The 18,682-nt window shown below is 40.7% G+C and overlaps 1 pseudogene; it reads left to right on the plus strand.

The window, feature by feature from the left end:
* LOC143649115 (trafficking protein particle complex subunit 10 pseudogene) overlaps nt 1-13,518 on the plus strand; it is a 28,304-nt pseudogene extending 14,786 nt beyond the window's left edge.
* The last annotated feature ends 5,164 nt before the right edge of the window (nt 13,519-18,682 follow it).

Here is an 18,682-nt window from a genome sequence, read left to right on the forward strand (position 1 = left end):
CTCCCTTATATTTAAATTTGATGCAAGTTATGTATGGATTCAGAAGTAGTTATTGAATAGTTTATGCTTTCCAAAAATTTGCTTCACCTTGACTTTGTTCTAGAATAGATGTAAGTGGTTCTTGAGAGAATAGATTTTAGACCATTCCATTTTATATACTCATTCATTCCTCTTTTCTGTCTTATAGGCTCTCATGATATATATACTAAAGGAAATTGTCTTAGATGAAGATGAATGGTTTGGAGAATCACTGGAAACACTTTCTTAAGTACTTGGAAATCTAGATATGCTAAGTGTTGGGACTCAGACGGCATTCTCTCACTTAAGTAACCGCTCCTTGGTGGGTAATTGAACTGCCAGCCACAGCACTGCCTGAGCCTGGACATTGGATCACATGGGAAATTATCAAGAGCTTTTTACCCTCAGACTAACACTGGGCTCTGAGCACCATCAGTTTATGTCACAGTGAGCAGGCTTAATTTTGCTCCTTGGATACTTTTAAAAAAGGAGAATATTCCAAGCAACAGGTTTATTATAAAGCAGTTTTACATTTTAAAATTTATTTAAGCACTGGAACAACGGTAATTTTATTAACATGAAAACTTGAAGGGAAAAGGCACTGTAGAGTATATTTAAGGAGATAAGCCAAACGATGGTCTCTATCACACTGGGGTCTTGAACTGTGTGTCTAAAAATAGAGAATGACTCCATAAGCAACATACCCAAGAAAGTGTATATGGGGGTAAGTACACCTAGTTTTAGTAAGTTCTTACATAAATCTATTATCTGTTTAAATAGGAAGCATATGAAGCTAAATCCATAATTTTTAAAATTTAAATAGATGATAAAAAGTAAGGATCAGTCCTGCATGACTGATCCTTACTTTTTATCATCTATTTAAATTGGTTCAGAACCTACTAATCATTTGACTTCAGTGAATCACTTATTCTCTCTGTCCAGCTTTTAATTTTTTTTCGTTTGTAAAATGAGAATGTTAGCATCTGACCCACTTGCCTCTCCTAGATATCTCAGGGATCAACTGAAATCCAGAAGTACTTGGAAATTATAATGTGTCATAAAACATATTTTTTTCTGCATAAAATTATGTCTAAGATTTATTTTTAGCATAACACGACTTAATAGAGAATATTAGAACCCAAGTTTTCTACTTGAACTTTTTTCTTCATTATAAAGTCCACTGTGCAGGTTGAGCATGAGAAAAATGGCCTTGTACTAACAGCCACTGCAACAGCACTGATGAACTTTTTAATGATGGAAAATGTGTGAGGCATTCCACTTTTAACCTCTCTGTTTCCAGGCTGATACCTGCATTAAGATGCTTATTTCAACCACCCCTCCAAAGGATTTTCATACATGGAAATGCCACCTAAATTCAAGCCTGAGATATCATTCCTTAAAGTTGTAATCAACCCTTGAAAAAGAAAGTGGAGTTCGGATGGAAAACCACATGCATTACGCAGGTCCAATGGAAAATACGTGCAGAAGCAAGCACCATACAAGGCTCTGTAGCTGTGGTTCCCGGAAACAAAAACGTGGTCCCTGAACAGTGTCAGTATCACTGGGAACCTTTTAAACATGACCCCACCCTGGACCAACTAAAGGGGATCTAAGGGTGGGTGCAGGAGTCTGTGTTTTAACAAGTCCTCCAGGTGATTCTGATGCGTGATTAAGAGAGTTCCTAATTTGGGGTGAAGCCTGAGGATGCGCATTTAAACAAGTTTCCAGGCGATGCTGATACTGCAGGTTGGGGAACACTCTTTGAGAACCACCGTTCCATAGACCGTCAGCCTCTTCTGGGAGAGCTAAGACAGACACCCATGAAACAGCTGGTCACCTGAGTCTGCTAAATCGTGCATTGCCTGAGCGCAGCAGGGGAAAAGAGAAATCCGAGATGACAGGAGTGGGAGCAGGAGCTTAAAGGAAAGGGAGCCTCATTAAGCAGAAAGAGGCACAAAGGCAGGATAGACGGCGGCCACCTGGCTGCAAGGAAAGGCAAACAGTTTGGGAGGAAAAGATTGAGTAGTCTGGATTTGTTCAGACTAGGGGGAAATTTGAAAGTTAGAGGAACTTGAGTTTCTGTTGGCTCTGGAGCAGGAAAACGTGGTTGCAGGATTAGTGTGGGTGGGTTTAAGGGAACGAGACTGGAATTGAAAGTCAGGAGGCAGCCTGGTGCGGCTGCAAGAGCATTCGCAGTGGAGCGTGGAGGCTCCACTTCACCACCTACGATAACGTGCATCTTAGGCAAGTCAACCTTCCAGCTTCAGCTTTGTAATGTGTAAAAGAGGGATGAGACTCATTCTGGCCTTATATGGCCATTTCTATGACCTCAGAGCAGAGATCTGAATTAGCATGGCAGCAGGTGATAGAGAAGAAAAAGATAGAAAACAACAATAACAAAACCGCTGCCAACAAACACAAACCTCTCAAAGTTTTGAGCTGGGAGAATGAAAGAATAATCCTGGTACAGAAAACTACTAAGGGGACCTCAAGATGAGGAGGGGGAAACCTGGTTTCCTCTCTGAAACAATATTTCAATTTAAGCTTTCCAAAGCTATTATAAGTAGTTTGTTTCTAGTTAGCTGAAGTATTGTCTTCTCTAGAGAGAAGTGCAGTAAGATGTTTGAGTTCATAATATTTTGGTCTGGGAGGGCAATTTACCCAGTTTAAAATTTTATTGGAGTTTAGAGGGTTTAAAATGAATTTAAACTCGTGCTATAATTAATATTTTAATCGTTAGTATTTTATGAGGTCTGTGATCAATTTCCTTTATAACCCCTGCAGAGAATATTTATTGCTACTGATGTTTAAACACAAGAATCCCTAAAGACACAAGACAACTTTCAAAAGGTTCTTTGCTTCCTTCCAGGCCCCCTGTGACAATGAGCAGAGTAATTTAGATCAGGGGTGTGTACTGAGACGGCTGCTGCTCCTGCGATGTAGCTACCAGCCCCAAGGCCGGATCATTGGATCGCTGTCTTTAAATTGAGCTTCATTTTGTTAATGGGAAATCATAAAACAGATTTAACTGGATATTTGGTAAGATGAAAATAACATCGTCCCTTCAAATTTATGGTTTTCTAGCATCCTTTCTGAAACTTGGAAAACAGTGTCAAACTCTATTAAAAATTTGAACTGTAAAGAAAACGTGGGTCTTTTGAATTTTACAAACAGTTAAGGACTTATTAAGCTTAATAAGCACCTATTATAGGCCAAACACTGAACTGGGCTTGGCCAATACAAAGCAAGTGGTTATAAATCACTGTCAGGTCTCCTGGGATAAGAAGTTAATTGATAAGGTAGTTCTCCTCACTCCCTGACCCTGAACCCAGGCAGCTTCCTTCACTCTCTTTTTTCTTTTCTTTTGTTCAGTTCTGTCCCAGAACCAGTCCTCACCCAAAGCAGGAGGCATGAGAAGATCTGGATGTCATTAGCCTTTAGGCACAGAGTTCAGCCTGGGCTGCTACTTTATTACCCAGGATCCAGTATCAGCTTCAATAGTTTTATCACTTTGACCTGCTTTCCTTGTGTTCTTTCCCGCTCCTTGGGCCATTCTTCCTAAAATTAATTTTCTGACTTGTTCCTCAGGAGTCGGACTGCCTGACCCTGTACCGGACTCTCCCAGGGCTGAATCTCTCACCCCTGTTGGTTGAGGGCCTAGCCCTTTTCATCCTTAAGCAATCCTCAGTAAAAGGCTACTTTCTGCCCCCTCCTACCCAGATGATCATAAGGGATTAATTGTCATTTGTCTTTTCTTATCTTACAGTGCTCCCCTTGGACCTTGCCGACTCCCCTCTGGACCCATGTCCTCATGTATCGATTCCATCCAGCAGAAATGTTGTGCTCCTCTTCATTGCAGGGCGAATGGGAGGTGCTGGGGATAAGACCGCTCCAGAGTCTTAAAGACTCTGAAAGAGAGCGTGGACCAGTGGAGAAGACAGCTTACACAGGTGTTGGTCATCCTTGCCTCTTCTTCTTTCCTTCCACTCCCACATCTACTTCATCAGCAAGCGTTTCCAGTTGTAACTGCAAAATATATCCTCTATCAGCCTATGTCTCCACATTCTCACAGCAGCCCCCCTACTTTGAGCCACCATGATGAGCTCTCACTAGGATAGCAGGAAATAATCAAAATATTTAACAACTGATAGCGCATTATGGGCATCAACCAATTAGGAACTGCATCCGATCAACACATGCTGGCCATAAAGCACCCAGACAGCAGGACCTGCACATGCCAACTATCAGTCTTGTACCTGGATTTCAGTGACACATCTGGTCTCTCTTGCAAGCCCCTTTACAAACCATTTTCCATATACCAGTCAAGCTAATCTTTTAAAAACATAAATCATTTCAAGCTACTTGGCTGCTAAAAACATTTCAAAGGTGTGGTATATTGAATCATGTACCCCAAAAAGTCATGGTCTTAATTTTAATCTTAATCGGATTACTGTAAGTAGGACCCTTTGAATGGCCCTGCATGAACTGACCCTACTCTCCTCTTCTAAACTTTATCTCTTGCTCAATTTGCTTCAGTCACATGCTTTTGGTATAAGCCAATGTACTTGTGCAATTCCTATTTCAGAGCCTTTGTGTTCCCTGTTCTCATGCCTCTTTGCATGACTAGCTTCTCATTATTTAGGTTTCAGTTTAAATGCTAATCATCTTTTCTAAAACAGCCACCTCTCCTTCAAAACCCATGACTTTAATAATCACTATCGTTAATAATCACTATACCGTATTTCTGTATTTGCTTATAGACTGTAAATTCCAAGCGGACAGACTCCTCGGCTGACTAGTTTATTCCCAGTACTTAGGAAAATATTTGTTACTATTAACAAATTAAGCTTGTCCTTAAAAATTCTTGACTAATTAATCAATCACAACATAGTATCGTAAGTACTATAATAAGGTTAAGTACAAAGGGATGAGAGGAAAAGATAAATCTATCTAATTCTATCTAATTCATGAGAACTGGCCATGTCTCAGAGCAAGGAATCAGAGTTAAGTGATGAATAATCATCATCATCATCATCACCACCAATAATTAAGTGCTTGTTGATATGCCAGTATTGCTATTAAGCACTATTTTTTTAAATGATCATCATAATACCTCCATAAGGAAATATCATTTGGGCAGAGAGAATTTTCTGTAAACCTGAGTGTTGGTGAAGGGGTAGGGAATCCTTTCTAGCATAGTAGTAGAGCTTTCCGCTGTGCTTTATCCTACTATCAGAATACGTTATTCCAATTTTGAAGTAATCTGAGATCTGAAAGTATTAGTGTTGTCAGTAATTCCAGAGCCCACACACCAAATGGACTAAGAGTAGGTAAAGCAAAGGAAGTGGGGAAAGGCATGGCAGGTAGAGGATATAACATATGAAGGCTCATAGGCATGAAAGAGCCATGCACGTTTGGGAATTGCAAATAATTCCAGAAGAAGCTGTTTGTCATTGCACCCTGTGATGAAGCCTGATCTTTGGTTTGATTCTTTGGGACTTGTGAGATTCTCAATCTTTCTGTTCCCAAATCTGGCCCTCTGCTTATGAGAGAATTTTAAAATTTATATTCATGCAGTATAATAAGATTGTTTGAAACTACTTATTAGAAACAACAATTCCCCATCCCCTCTTGTCTTCCTGTGCTCACTGGAATGACATGGACTCTGATAAATAGGAGAAAGCACAGTGGAAAACTCTACACATGCCAGAGAGGCTTCCCTACCCCTACACCAGCACTTGGTTTACAGAAAATTCTCTCTGTCCAAGAAAATTACAAAGGATTTTGGGAGCCCTGTCTGTCTTCTCCAGCTGGGGGAGAAAACAGCCACATCTCTCTTTTTCGTATTCAAAATATATGAACTTTTTAATACATGTAGAAGAAAATATGTGGATAAGTTATGAAGGACAAAGTAGGGCAAATGCCATACATGAAACACTCAACTTAATAAAAAAAAATGAATATTACCAACAACTTTAAGTTCTCTTATGTGCTTTCTCTTCTGCCTGATGCTATCACTCCACCTCGAGAAACCACTAACATGAATTTTGTGTCTAGTATCCCTTGCTTTTCTATATGGTGCTACCCATATCTATGCATCTCTTAATTAAACATAGTTTTGGAAATTTTAACTTTATGTAATTGGTATCATACTATTTGCAGTCTTCCAAAACTTTTTTCAGTTAATATTAAGGTTCTGATATTGATTCATACCAATGCCTATGACTGTGGTTTATTTCTTTTTTGTTGTTGTTGCTCTACAGGATTCCATTGTGTGAATATATCACAGTTTATTTATGTTATGAATATTTGGGTGGCTTATTTTTTTTTTATTTTTTGGTATTACAAACAATGGTGCTGCATGCAAAATGATGCACACCTCTGTGGAGTGATATGGTACGTCAAGGAACACAGGCTGGGGCACAACAGAAACGTTCAACACATAGTGATTTTATTACTTACACCACACAAAGGGTACAAAAGAGCAAGAGACAAGATCCCATCGTGGTCAGTCTCCCTGAGAGGACAGCTGCTCAGGTTGGGTCAATGAACGACAGCTCTGCACACCCCACTTCACGAGGGAGAGAAAAGATCCTGTGACATTTAAGTGTTGAGCATTTATACACCCCCAGGTGGAGGGAGGCCATGGCTGCTGGCTTGGGGTATCTAAGTTTAAGGTATGGCCAGGCCTTTTCATTAGACCTAACGTCTCTCCCAGGCTGTGGAATGGAAACTTATTGAAACTTCTGCACACCGTGGAAAAGGAGGTTGAATAGGCAAGGGCTGGGAGATGGCTGCTAGGTGTGCCTGTGACTTCCTCAGCAACCCTAGTACAAATTGTGCAGGTATAAAACAGGATTTACTAGGGAAGAAGTTGCAATTAGAGATTTAGTGGTGCACACACATTCCCCTAAACTCTCATTAAATGACACTTAGGGTAGAACATAGATGTCTGCATGAACTATGGCCAATGCTCTAGTATAGAAGAAACTCCCACCCCTCATGCTGTATATATTTAGGAACAGAGAGCCAGAGTATTATGCAGCTGTGTAAATATGGAAGCTCCCTGGTCCCAAAAGGGTTTTGTTAGAAAGGGGAACCTCTGAAGCTCAGCATCTGGTATCAGTTAGGTCAGACCTCATGAATCAGTTCTCTGCCAAGCTAATCAAAGGGGAGGAAATGAACCTGCTGGGCCATCCAGATCTCTCCTCAATAAAAATGAGTAAATTGCACATGCCTTCCAAGATAACCATGCAAGAGGTTCTCCAGTCTAGAAGTGACATGCTGAGTCCAGAGTGTATGAATTTTCAAATTTACAAGATAATGTCAACTTGTTTTCCAAAGTGGTTGTTTCAATTTACAGCAATGTTTGAATTCTGATTGTTGTGCATCCTTGCCCAAATCTGGTATCACCAACCTTTTTTAATGTTGGCCCTTCTGGGGGTTTTATTTCATATGTTCCATGTAAACTTAGAAAATGTTAAGTTCATTGAAAAGACCTGTTGGGATTTTGATTTGAATTACTTTAGATCTATAGATCAATTTCGAAAAACTGACATCTTTAGGAGCTTTAGGAACACGACATATTTTTCCAAGAATGTAGGTCTTCTTTGATGTCTTTTAATAATTTTTAGGATTTTCTCCATATAGTTCTTGCATAGATAGAACTATATTTTTGCCATTTGTTCCTAAATTCCATATTTATTTAGTTGCTATTGTAAAAAATCTTTTCAAAATTAATTTCATTTGTTTGTAGTGTAACTGATTACTTTAAATTAACTTTATGTCCAGCAACATTGCTAAACTAATATTATTTCTAATAATTTATTAGAGATCCTTCTAGGGTTTTCTGTGTAGATATTCTTATTATTTGCAAATAATGACTGTTTTGTTTCCTTTTTTTCAATTTTTATACCTTTTTCTTCTTTCACCTGTATTAGTTTCGGGGACAGGGCCACCAGTGCACTACTGAATAGAAGCAGTGACAATGAGAACCCTTTCCTGTCTTTGATATTAAAGGGAATGCTTAGTAACATATTCTCATTGAGTATGTTTGATTTAGGACTTATTTTTCTCTTAGACATCTGTATTAGTTAGGGTTCTCTAGAGAAACAGAATCAACAGGGAACAGTCTCAAATATAAAATTTATAAAAGTGTCTCACGTGACCATGGGAATGCAGAGTCCAAAATCTGCAGACTAGGCTGTGAAGCCGACGATTCTGATGGAGGGTCTGGACGAACTCCACAGGAGTGGCTCACCAGCCAAAACAGGAAGAGCCTGTCTCTTTCGAATCCTCCTTATAAGGCTTTCAGTGATTAGATTAAGCATCACTAATTGCAGAAGACACACCCCTTTGTCTGATTACAAACGGAATCAGCTGTGGATGCAGCTGACATGCTCATGATTTAATTCTATGAAATGTCCTCATTGCAAAAGACAAGCCAGCACTTGCCCAAACACCACTTGGCCAGGTTGACACATGAACCTGACCATGACAACATCCTTTATCAGGTTAATAAAATTCCCTTCTATTTCTAATTTGCTAAGAGTTTTTATGATTTCTGAATAATAAATTTTATCTGATGCTTTTCTGCATCTACGGAATCGTGTGTTTCTATGTGTGGCATACACATTCATTTATTTCTGTTGGGAGTAGGCTGTAGGGGATGTGTATTTTGAACTTTAGTAGATAATGCCAAACTGCTTTTCAAAGTAATCATGCCATTTTATAAAAGAGTAAATCTAAGTAATTGAGAAACATGAAAAATGTTCAATGTACTTGGTAATTAGGGAAATGTGAACTGACACCACAATAAAGCACTACATTTTCACTAAAATGACTAGAATTTAAAATACTGATACCAAGTATTGCAAGGATGCAATGCAATAGAAAATTGCAATACCAGGTGTTGCAAGGATGCAAAGAAATAGAAAATGCCTATACTGGTTTGAATCGTTACATACCCCAGAAAAGCTGCGTTCTTTAATCCTAATCCAATTTTGTGGGGGTAGACCTATTGTTTAGGGTATTTTGCTTGGGTTGTTTCCGTGGAGATATGACATACCCAATTGTGGGTATGACCTTTTGATTAGATGGAGATGTGACTCCACCCATTCATGTGACTCCACTCCAATCAAGGTGGAGTCCTTGACTGATAGTTTACTGGAGTCCTTAAAAGAGCCAAAACATTTTGGAGACAGCTCAGATGCAGACACTTGGAGATACTTGGAGTGCCACTAGAAACCAGAGGCCAGCAGACGTTGCCATGTGCCTTCCCATGAGGTGCTAAGCAAGCCAGAACCCAGAGTTTTGCCCCAGAGAAGATAAATGAGGGACCACAGATGCTTAGAGAGTAAGCCACTAGAATTAGAAGCTGGAAGCAAAGGAATGCCATGTGCCTTTCCATGTGACAGACATGGGCCTTTCTTCAGAGTCAAGTTATTGTTTCCCGGATGCCTTAGTTTGGACATTTTTTTTTATGTACCTCAATAAATCCCCTTTATAAAAGCCATTTCATTTCTGGTAGCATTAGCAAACTAAACAGTGCCTATTCTGGCTTCCTGTCAATTTTTCTTTATGTTGTGTACCTTTTTCTTTGAATTTTTAAGTATTCATAGTATATTCTTCATACCAGTCTTTTGTTGATTATATGCTTTACAAATATCTTTTCCTACATTGTGGCTTACTTTTTTACTCTCTTAATAGTGTTTTTGGATAAACAAATTCTTAAATAATAAGTAGTGTTGATTTTTTTTCCTTTATGAATAATGCTTTTTGTGCTCTGCTTAAGGAACCATTTTCTCTCCAGTGGTCACGAAAATATTCTCCTATATCATCTGTTAACAATTTTGTTTTGCCTCTCACATTTAGGTCTATAAACTGCCTGGAGTTGATGCCTCTATATGGTGTGAGATAGAGGCCAAGTTTCATTTTTTTCCATATGTACATCAAATTGTCACAGCATTATGTCCTTTCTCTGTCACCCTACAGTGCTTTCTTTGTCATAGATCAAGTGTCTATAGATGCATAGATCTGTTTCTGGTTCTCTATTCTGTTCCATTGTTCTATTAGTCTATCCTTGCACTACCAATAGGCAAAACTAATTACTTACTCTTTACAAATCTTTTCCACCTGTTTCCAACTGCTCTTTCCCAACTGTTCCTGAGAAGTGCTTTTGCTACTCCTGCATTTCCCTACAAATTTTAGAACCTGCTTATAATGCTCCATAAAAACAAAGCAACAAAAAGGGAAAAGAAAACAAAGAACTCTTACAATTTTTATTTACTCAGATCCTTTAAATTTGCCTTATTGTTTTATATTTTTCCATGTAGATGTCTTGTAGTCTTGCACATTTCATTAAATGATTCATTCCTAAATATTTGATATTTATGTTGCCACTGTAAAAATGTTTTTTTTTCTTTATGGCATTTTACTATGGATCAATGGATCAACTAGATGGGCATGCAATGCTAGAATTGCGAGCGGTTTTATTTTAATAAAAACATTTAGGTTTATGTGATTGTTAAATTTATGTGTCAAGTTGGCCAGGTTTTAGTGTTCAGTTTGGTCAAGCAAAGCACTGGCCTGAGTGTTACCATGAGTACATTCTGGACTTAAATCATCAGTAAGTTGATTGCATCTATGGCTGATTATAGGTACATTCAACTGAGGAGACTGCATTCAACACTGACAGAAATCGTATCAAATCAGTGGAAGTCTTTAAATGGCAGAAGTGATGATTTCAGCGGTCAGGAGAGACTTCCCATCTTTACTTCAGCCAGCCAGCTTCCAGGGGGAAGTTTTTTTTAAAACTCTGATAGACTTTAAATATTTTGTATCCGTATTAAAATTTTAATATCAAATGTTGACTATTTTAGAATAAAAATAACTTTTGGAAAAAGTTACTTTTTATTTGACAATTAAGTGACATTTTTGATAAAATATATTCAGGTTGTGTGTTGTGAATACAACTACATTTATTTTTTCTTCTTAAAATGTGCATTTTCAGAATATTAATGCTTACATTTTTAAACAGTTTTAAAACAATGATTTTATAGTCTAACAATATATTACACAATAATGTGAAAAGTGATTTTCATAATATAACCATAAAAACAGAAATAATACGTGCAGTTTTAGAGTCATCAACCTGCTACCTTTACCAGTCACAGAATCCCAGCAAATCCTGTTAATGATGCTTTCACAAGTCTGATGTGTATGAAGGCTACGTTTAGAGAAAGGAGCATCTTCACGAGAAGTAAAATTTTTAAAATTATGTAGGATTTATTTTAGGAACTCACAACCCCAGGTAAAACATTTAAATCAGCATACCTTGTTCCCTTAAAAAAGCAGTATTGTTTTGCATTTTATATACACACCTGGAGTGTTCCTTTAATTTTACTTTATATTCCATCTTAGTTTAAACACTAGAGAAAAGTGGAAGAGAAGCCTGTATTCATTTTCTCTACCAACTCTTTATAGGATAAGGATGTGTAGCCTTGTGACTAAGATGCTAAAATAGGAACCTGACCCACTTGGACTCTGCTGACCCGGGAGCTGCAGGTAGAAGTCCTTTTCAGGTTAAATACAACAATTCCCACATTAGAAGTAGAAGAGTCATCATTTTTCCAATCATAGGAAATTCATGAAATACCTACATACATTCGTGAAATTCACAAAGATTATAACTTGTTTTCTTCTTGAACTGCCAGTGGCTCTGCCACCGTTCCCAACAAGACCTCGCTTTTCCCCACATCCCAGAACAGCGCCCCTGAACCAGAACTGTGCGCAATGCCTGAGAGAAGTCCTTCCGATAACTCCTTGAACACAACTGGGATTATTTGCAAAAATGTCCACACGCTTCTAAGAAGGCAGGAAAGCAGCTCTTCCTAAGAAATGCCTTCAGGAGTGGCCCGAGAGGACGGGGCTCACGTGTTGAAACTAGCAGTGGCCAGGGGCCAACACGATCGCGTGCAGGACACACGCCAGGGAGGTGGTGACAGGGACGCGCAGGCTGCTGTGCGCCTCGGTGGCCCCTGCGCTTCGCCCTCCCCCACAACTATCCCATCGCGCAGTACCACGCAAGCCCCCTGCAGCCCCAGCTGCACGTGGAGCCGCTTGCTCACAGCCTGTTGGCTGGCATTCCCCAGAGGATCCAGTTCACCGTCTCTACTGGCCATTGCACACATGAAAAATGGGGACAGCCTCCAGCTCAGCCGTGCGGAAGCCGTGCTCGCCCCGTCTCACGCCGAGAACAGGGCCGTGGAGAGGGCAATTCTCTTCTCTACCCTGAGAGAAAAGTCTTCCTCCGCGTCCCTGCAGATCCAGTCCTCTGAGAAGGTCACGGGTACCAGCCCCCCGTAGCGCCTGCGTACCACGCGGCGGCGCCTGAGCTGGAGGTTCTGTCCCCGCCGTCCGTGCTGGCAGCCAGAGTGGAGAGGGACAAGCTGGGGGCCAACGAGTCTCATGGGAAATAGAAGGGGAAGCAGCAGGCTGCCGACAACACGGTCACCCCACCACCCAGACTTTCCATTGACTGCCCGTGGCCCATCTCGTCCACCGTCATCGCCCTGATGTTCAGTGTCCGGTTGAAGGCTACACACGCCTTGCTGTGGTCTGGGACGCAGATATATATCCAACTCTGTGTCCAGAATTTGTCACAACTTGACTTTCAGCTCTCAGACAGTCATCTCGTCGACACAGGTGGCGTGCAGCTTATGCCGTTGAACACGCAGAGCGGGCAGTCGGTGTTCTTCACCTGGGGATTGAAGTGCACTCAAGAGCCTCCCACTCCCCTGCACTCTAGTTCTGTCTTGGACTTTCCCCAGTTTCTGAAGAGCAGCAGTCTATTTCCTAAAAGCCATTTACTTAGGAATTTCAAGTCAATTTTTTTTTTTTACATTATGCATTGTGAAAGCTGAAAATATCCCTCCTTGGGGCATGGACTACTGCGAGACTGGAGCGCTCTGCTCCTTGGAGGTGTCCACCCCGCGGCTCGCTGGCCTCCTGGAGGTGGACAAGGATGAAGCCCTAACGCAATGGGAGGACTATTTCACAACAGTGGTGACGCTTGGAGTCGTGGACAACAGTAGGAGGTGGGCCATGTGCGGGAAAACCCCGGCGTCATCTCGGCGCAGGTGGCCGCCTGGCCACGCACAGGGTCCACGTGGAGGAGATGCCTCTGCTTGCGGGCTACCTCCCTGACGTCAGGCTGTTCAAATACCTCCCCCATCGCTCTGCGCGCTCCCACAGCTGGACGGGAGAGGACAGCCTGTCGGTGGGGAAGCACGTGGACGACCAGGTGGACGAGCCGCTGGGCGACGGCGGCGGGAGAGCAGAGGCAGCTCGCGTCCCTCCAGCGGCGCTGCGTCCAAAGACCTGCCCATGCCTCGGCTGCAGGCTTTCCCCTCCGGCCAGGTCTTCAACTCAAGCACTAGCCTGCAGATCTTCGTCATTCCCAGCAAAAGACATCTTGTGCTAAAAGTCAGCTTCACGTGAAAGCGCCTCGGGCTCACCGGCAGCCCTGGCAGCCTGGAAGCAAATGAGTGCACTTTTAAGGGTCCTCCCTTGACTCTTCTCCATAGTGCCTCTCTCCATAATGCCTGGCTACGGAATCATCACAGAAATTCAGTGGACAGTGCAGCAAGTGCCAGATGGGTTATATTCTTACTTTCAAGTTACATAGTAGAATTGTCATTTCGTCATCCCTTGTCCCTGAGATACTGGCCTACAGTGTCTCCCTAGAACCCCAACTTAAATTAGTCACTTGCTGCCCATAAAAGATACCTCAAACTGTCTCTCAATTGAGTGACCTAACTGCTTGCTGCCTCTATCACGGAAATTGTTTGTTCTTCAGATGGACACACTGCAGCCCTGTGGTCCAGGAATGATGGGCAGGGGCCTTTTGACCCAAAGTCTCCTAAGGGGTAAAACACAAACCTCTGCCCCATGCCATCTGGTTGTGTTTTTCCAGAATAACCTCGTTAGGGCTGGTGGGTGGGAATGGGGTTGAGGGTGGGAGGGGACAAAACCCCTTCTGTGTCTTGGGATAGCAGAGTTGGGAGAGCCTTGGGGTCCAGTTGCTGTCCCAAGAGGGCTTGGGAGCCATGTTCCAGGTACTTTAAAGACCCGGCCAGGGCATAAGGAGCCACTTGGCTATGAAATAGTTTAGGAATAGGTGTTTCTGAAGCCCTCTTTTCCCTCATAATGTCGATTGCCTGTCATATGCACTTGGAACTGAATATATATTTAATTATCATTATATACGTGGGGGTTAATGTGTTGTTTTCCTTTCACGTTTAAACTTAAAGCCTTTACATGTAGTTGTAACTATATAACTGTTATTTTTCCATTGCACCTTAAATTTGAGAAATTAAGATGTTTCTTTTAATGTGAAAATTGAAGGAGGTCCTCTCAGTGTTTCTAGTCTGGTTATAGGCAAAGCCTAAAGTCCTGGAATCTTAACCTCTGTTGGTCCGGTAAATTGCAGTCATTCCATACCAACCGATTCATTTGCTTTTGATTGTAAATTTAATTGTACATATGGTTGATTTTTTATTTTTAAAAATACAAACTAACTGATATAGTGTTTATGTATAAGTTGTACCAAAAATCAAGGACAAAATAAATGTGTTTGTTTTTAATGGTGGTGAAAGTCATAGCTTGTAAATAGTATTGTGTGTTTTAAACCTTTTCCAGCTCTCCAAAGTGATGCATTTTTATACATATGAAATAGAGTACTCTTAAATTCACTGGCAAAGTTTGGTTTAAAGCAGATAGCCATAGCCAGACCCTGCAGAGGGTAGGCCCAGCCTTTCTAAGAGCAGAGCAGCTCTCCATGGCTGCAGCAGTGAGGGTGCACCGTTGAGAATAAGTATCTACAGATAACCCTCTTTCAGTATTCCGTATGTTGTCTGGTAACTCCTTCAACAAATTAAAGTGGTGTGATTTTTTTCCTCAAGACTTCTTCATCTGTATAGATTGGAAGAGTATGTAAAGAAGAGAAATATTTGTCTTTCATTGAACTTTTCAGAAATTTACCTTGCTTATGTGCAGTTAAAAAGTAACAAATGTGATCAACTTGTTAGGCAAATTAGACTTTCAGAATCATATAATAGTTTGGAATTTCTAAAATAATGTTTTTTATCATAAAAGTGGCAATGGCCCTACAACTCTGCTGAGAGCTGCTGAGACATTGTTATGGGAGAAGAGTCTGAGCCAGGAGACCACCTGCCCCCTTGCTCAGCCCCATAGGGCCTCCCTCCACCTCTCCATCTGAGGAAGGGCTGCTTTTACATGGAAAGGAGTAAAATCTAGGAATTTTTAGAAAAACAAGATGCTTTAGTTTCCTTAGCTGCTCATGAAAATACCATGCAATGGGTTGCCTTAAACAACGAGGATTTATTAGCTCATGGTTTTAAGGCTAGGAAAAAGCTCAAATCAAGGTGTCATCAGGGTGATGCTTTCTTCCCGAAAACTGGCATTCTAGGGCTGGCTGCTGGTGTCCTTGGTCCTTGGCTCCTCTATCACATAGTGTTGCACATTGCAGTCTCTCTGGCCTCTCCTCTTCTGGGTTCCACTGACATTCACCTTACTCTCTCTGTCTGAAATTCACTCTGCTTTCAAAGCACTCCAGTAACAGGATTAAGACCCATCCTGGTTGAGTTGGGCTCTTAACTGCAGTAACCTTACCAAAAGTTCCTAATTATAATGGGTTCATAACCACAGGAATAGATTAAAATTTTTTTCATACTTTTTTTTTCGTATGGGCTGGCACAGGGAATCAAACCCGGGTCTCCAGCATGGCAGGCAAGAACTCTGCCTGCTGAGCCACCATGGCCCATCCTTTAACACATTTTTAATTGTGAATATATTATATATACAAAAAAGCAATAAATTTCAAAGTACATTGTAACAAGTGGTTCTAGAATACATTTCAGAGTTTGGTACGGGTTACAGTTCCACAATTTCAGGTTTTTCCTTCTAGCTGCTCCAAGACAATGGAGACCAAAATAAATATCAATATAATGACTCAGCAATCATTCTCATTTGTCATATCCCATCTTCTTTTACAGCTCCTCCTTCTCCTTTGATCCTTCTCCCAAACTTTAGGGGTACTTGGGCTATGCCCATTCTTACGTTTTCATGTTGGAAAGGGGTGTTGACAATATGGGATAGGGGGATGGAACCAGTTGATGTTCTTGGAGAGGCTGGCCCCTCTGGGTTTCAGTATTTATCTAATAAGCCTAGGAACTATCTGGAGGTTGTAGGTTTCTGGAAAGTAATCATAGTATGTAAAACTTTTATAGAATCTCAGATAGAGCCCTAGGTGTTCATTAGGGTTAGCAGGAATGGTTTTGGTTGGGGGTTGGCAAACCATGGTAATTAGCAATATCTAGCTAAAGCCTGTGTAAGAGTAGCCTCCAGAATAAAGAATGGATTAAATTTAAGAACATATTTTTCTGGGATACATAGCTCCAAACTAGCACACCAGCCATAAGTGAAACTTCGGCAGAAAAGAAATATTTATGAATGCCACTTGAAGGATGTGCATATAAATAATCATTTCTTAGTCTTATAACTAAGATCAAGTACCCTAGCAGTCCATAGATAGATTTCAGAACTATTCACAAAATTTTGTAATATGTATATGCATGTCTCAGAAAGAGAGTCCATAGCTCTTAGTGTATCTTCAAAAAGAGACTGAGCTCCAAAATGTTTAAGAAAGCATTAATAAATGGGGAAAAGTTTTTGGAAAGATGGTGAGATGATAAAAACTGTACTTTAGAAAGATTATGAATGTATAAATTATGGTAGTGTTTCTAAAATTATAAACCACAACTCATATGTATCAGTCATGTTGGACTCAAATTCATATCCTGGGCACCATTTGGAGCCAGAGAATCAGAATCTCTGGGGGTTGGGCCTATGACTAGTTTGGAGAAGCATTCTGAGTGATTCTCATGAAGCCTAAAGTTTGGAAATTATAGAATTATTGGATGGATTGTGTTACCAAACAAAGGCAGTGGATTTTTTGCCCGATGTGCTCAATGACCAATTCCTGAGACACTGGGGTCTTTAAGAGAGAAAGAGTTTATTGCTAGGTGTGAAGCAGAGGATCAGATAATTGATTGACTACATGCCTAGTCACAGAATGTATGTAAGAAAATGGCAGCCTTAATATGATGGATGGTGTGATTTTTAATATCATATGAAGCTTAGGTCACTTATAGCTAAAAGTCTAAGGTTCTGCACATGTCAGGCAGGCCCATTTTGGTTAGATCCAGCCTCAGTTATCAAGAAAACTTTGGATTTGGGGTGGGTTAGCTCTTCATTAATAAATATTAGGGGCTGTCTTTAGTAATCACAATACTCCAAAGTTGAAAAACCAGATAAAATGGGTACGAGTGAAGAAGGTTAGTCACAAGTGTTTTAGAATCACAAGGCCACAAGATAACGACTATACAATCATTATCAAAGATCAAGCTAGCTGGATTACAGTTCAGAGATTTCAGGTATTTTCCTTTGTTTAATACACCAGAAAGCAAAAAGGAGTATCTACATGATTCAGCAATCATAATCATCCCTTAAATCCTAATTTCTCAGTTACAATTGGAGGAGGGAAAGATTGGGTTTAGGAAACCAGAAGTGACTGTAAAAGACCAGATTAAAAATTTGAGTGAATTAGTGACATTCTCATGATCTGAATGAAATTCTTATGTGACTCTTTTAGGGGGGGTGAGGGTGGGGGTGGGGGATGGGGGGTGTATTGGCCCAACTGGAACCCAGGGTCTCCTGCATGTGGGGCAAGCATTCTACCACTGAACCACAATTTTAATGTAATTCTTGATAATCAGAAAGCTATTTTCAGGTTTCAAGGTGATTTCATTGGAAGTATTCAAGTGTTTTTTATCATTATATAATTAAAAAATCATTGAAAATGCTGCTTGGGGCTTCGCACTTCTCTAGCTTCAAGTTCCAGACAGAACTGTATATATGCCTTGAGAGGAGTTTTAAGGCAAGTTCAGGGTAAGAAACAGTTCAGGGCAAATCAGAATATTTTGTTCTGCTCTTATCTAGAGGAGAGGCAACAAAAGTCTTAGTAGCTAAGGGACATGGAGCTAGACAAAGATCTAGAGATACCCTTCAAGCAGCTTTCACCTAATCCCCCTTATTTTTGATGCCCCCTTCCCCATCCTCTCCTTTAATTCTTATGAATTTTATAGTTTAAATCGGATTGTTTCTCAGATTCCTCACTACCGGCGGCTTGGGGAAGTTACCTCACTGTTTTTCAGCTTTAAAAATGTTTTTGCTGTCGTCTTCTTATCCTTGTAGACTTACATTTTTACTGGAGTTTAAGCATGGGAGGAAGCAACATTAGTTACTTGTATTTAAACTGCCATCTTTTCAGACACCCGCAATCTTAAAAATGATTTGGCCGTTTCAACCATGTTATTCAGCTATCTCTTCCAGACAACCAAACTCCCCGTTTTGGAGGCTTCCTCTACCTTCAGGCTCCACAAGGAATACCCAAACCGCCAGAAAGGGACAAAGTGTATTGGCGAGCTGTGGCGGGGGGATTACAGGTTAGGTAGAGATGACTTGCATTTGATTTCATTCAGCCACCGGGTCCGCCCCGCCCGGAAGCGCAGATTTGCCACCC

Source organism: Tamandua tetradactyla, chromosome 11, assembly GCF_023851605.1.
Source record: "Tamandua tetradactyla isolate mTamTet1 chromosome 11, mTamTet1.pri, whole genome shotgun sequence".
NCBI classification, from domain to species: Eukaryota; Metazoa; Chordata; class Mammalia; order Pilosa; family Myrmecophagidae; genus Tamandua; species Tamandua tetradactyla.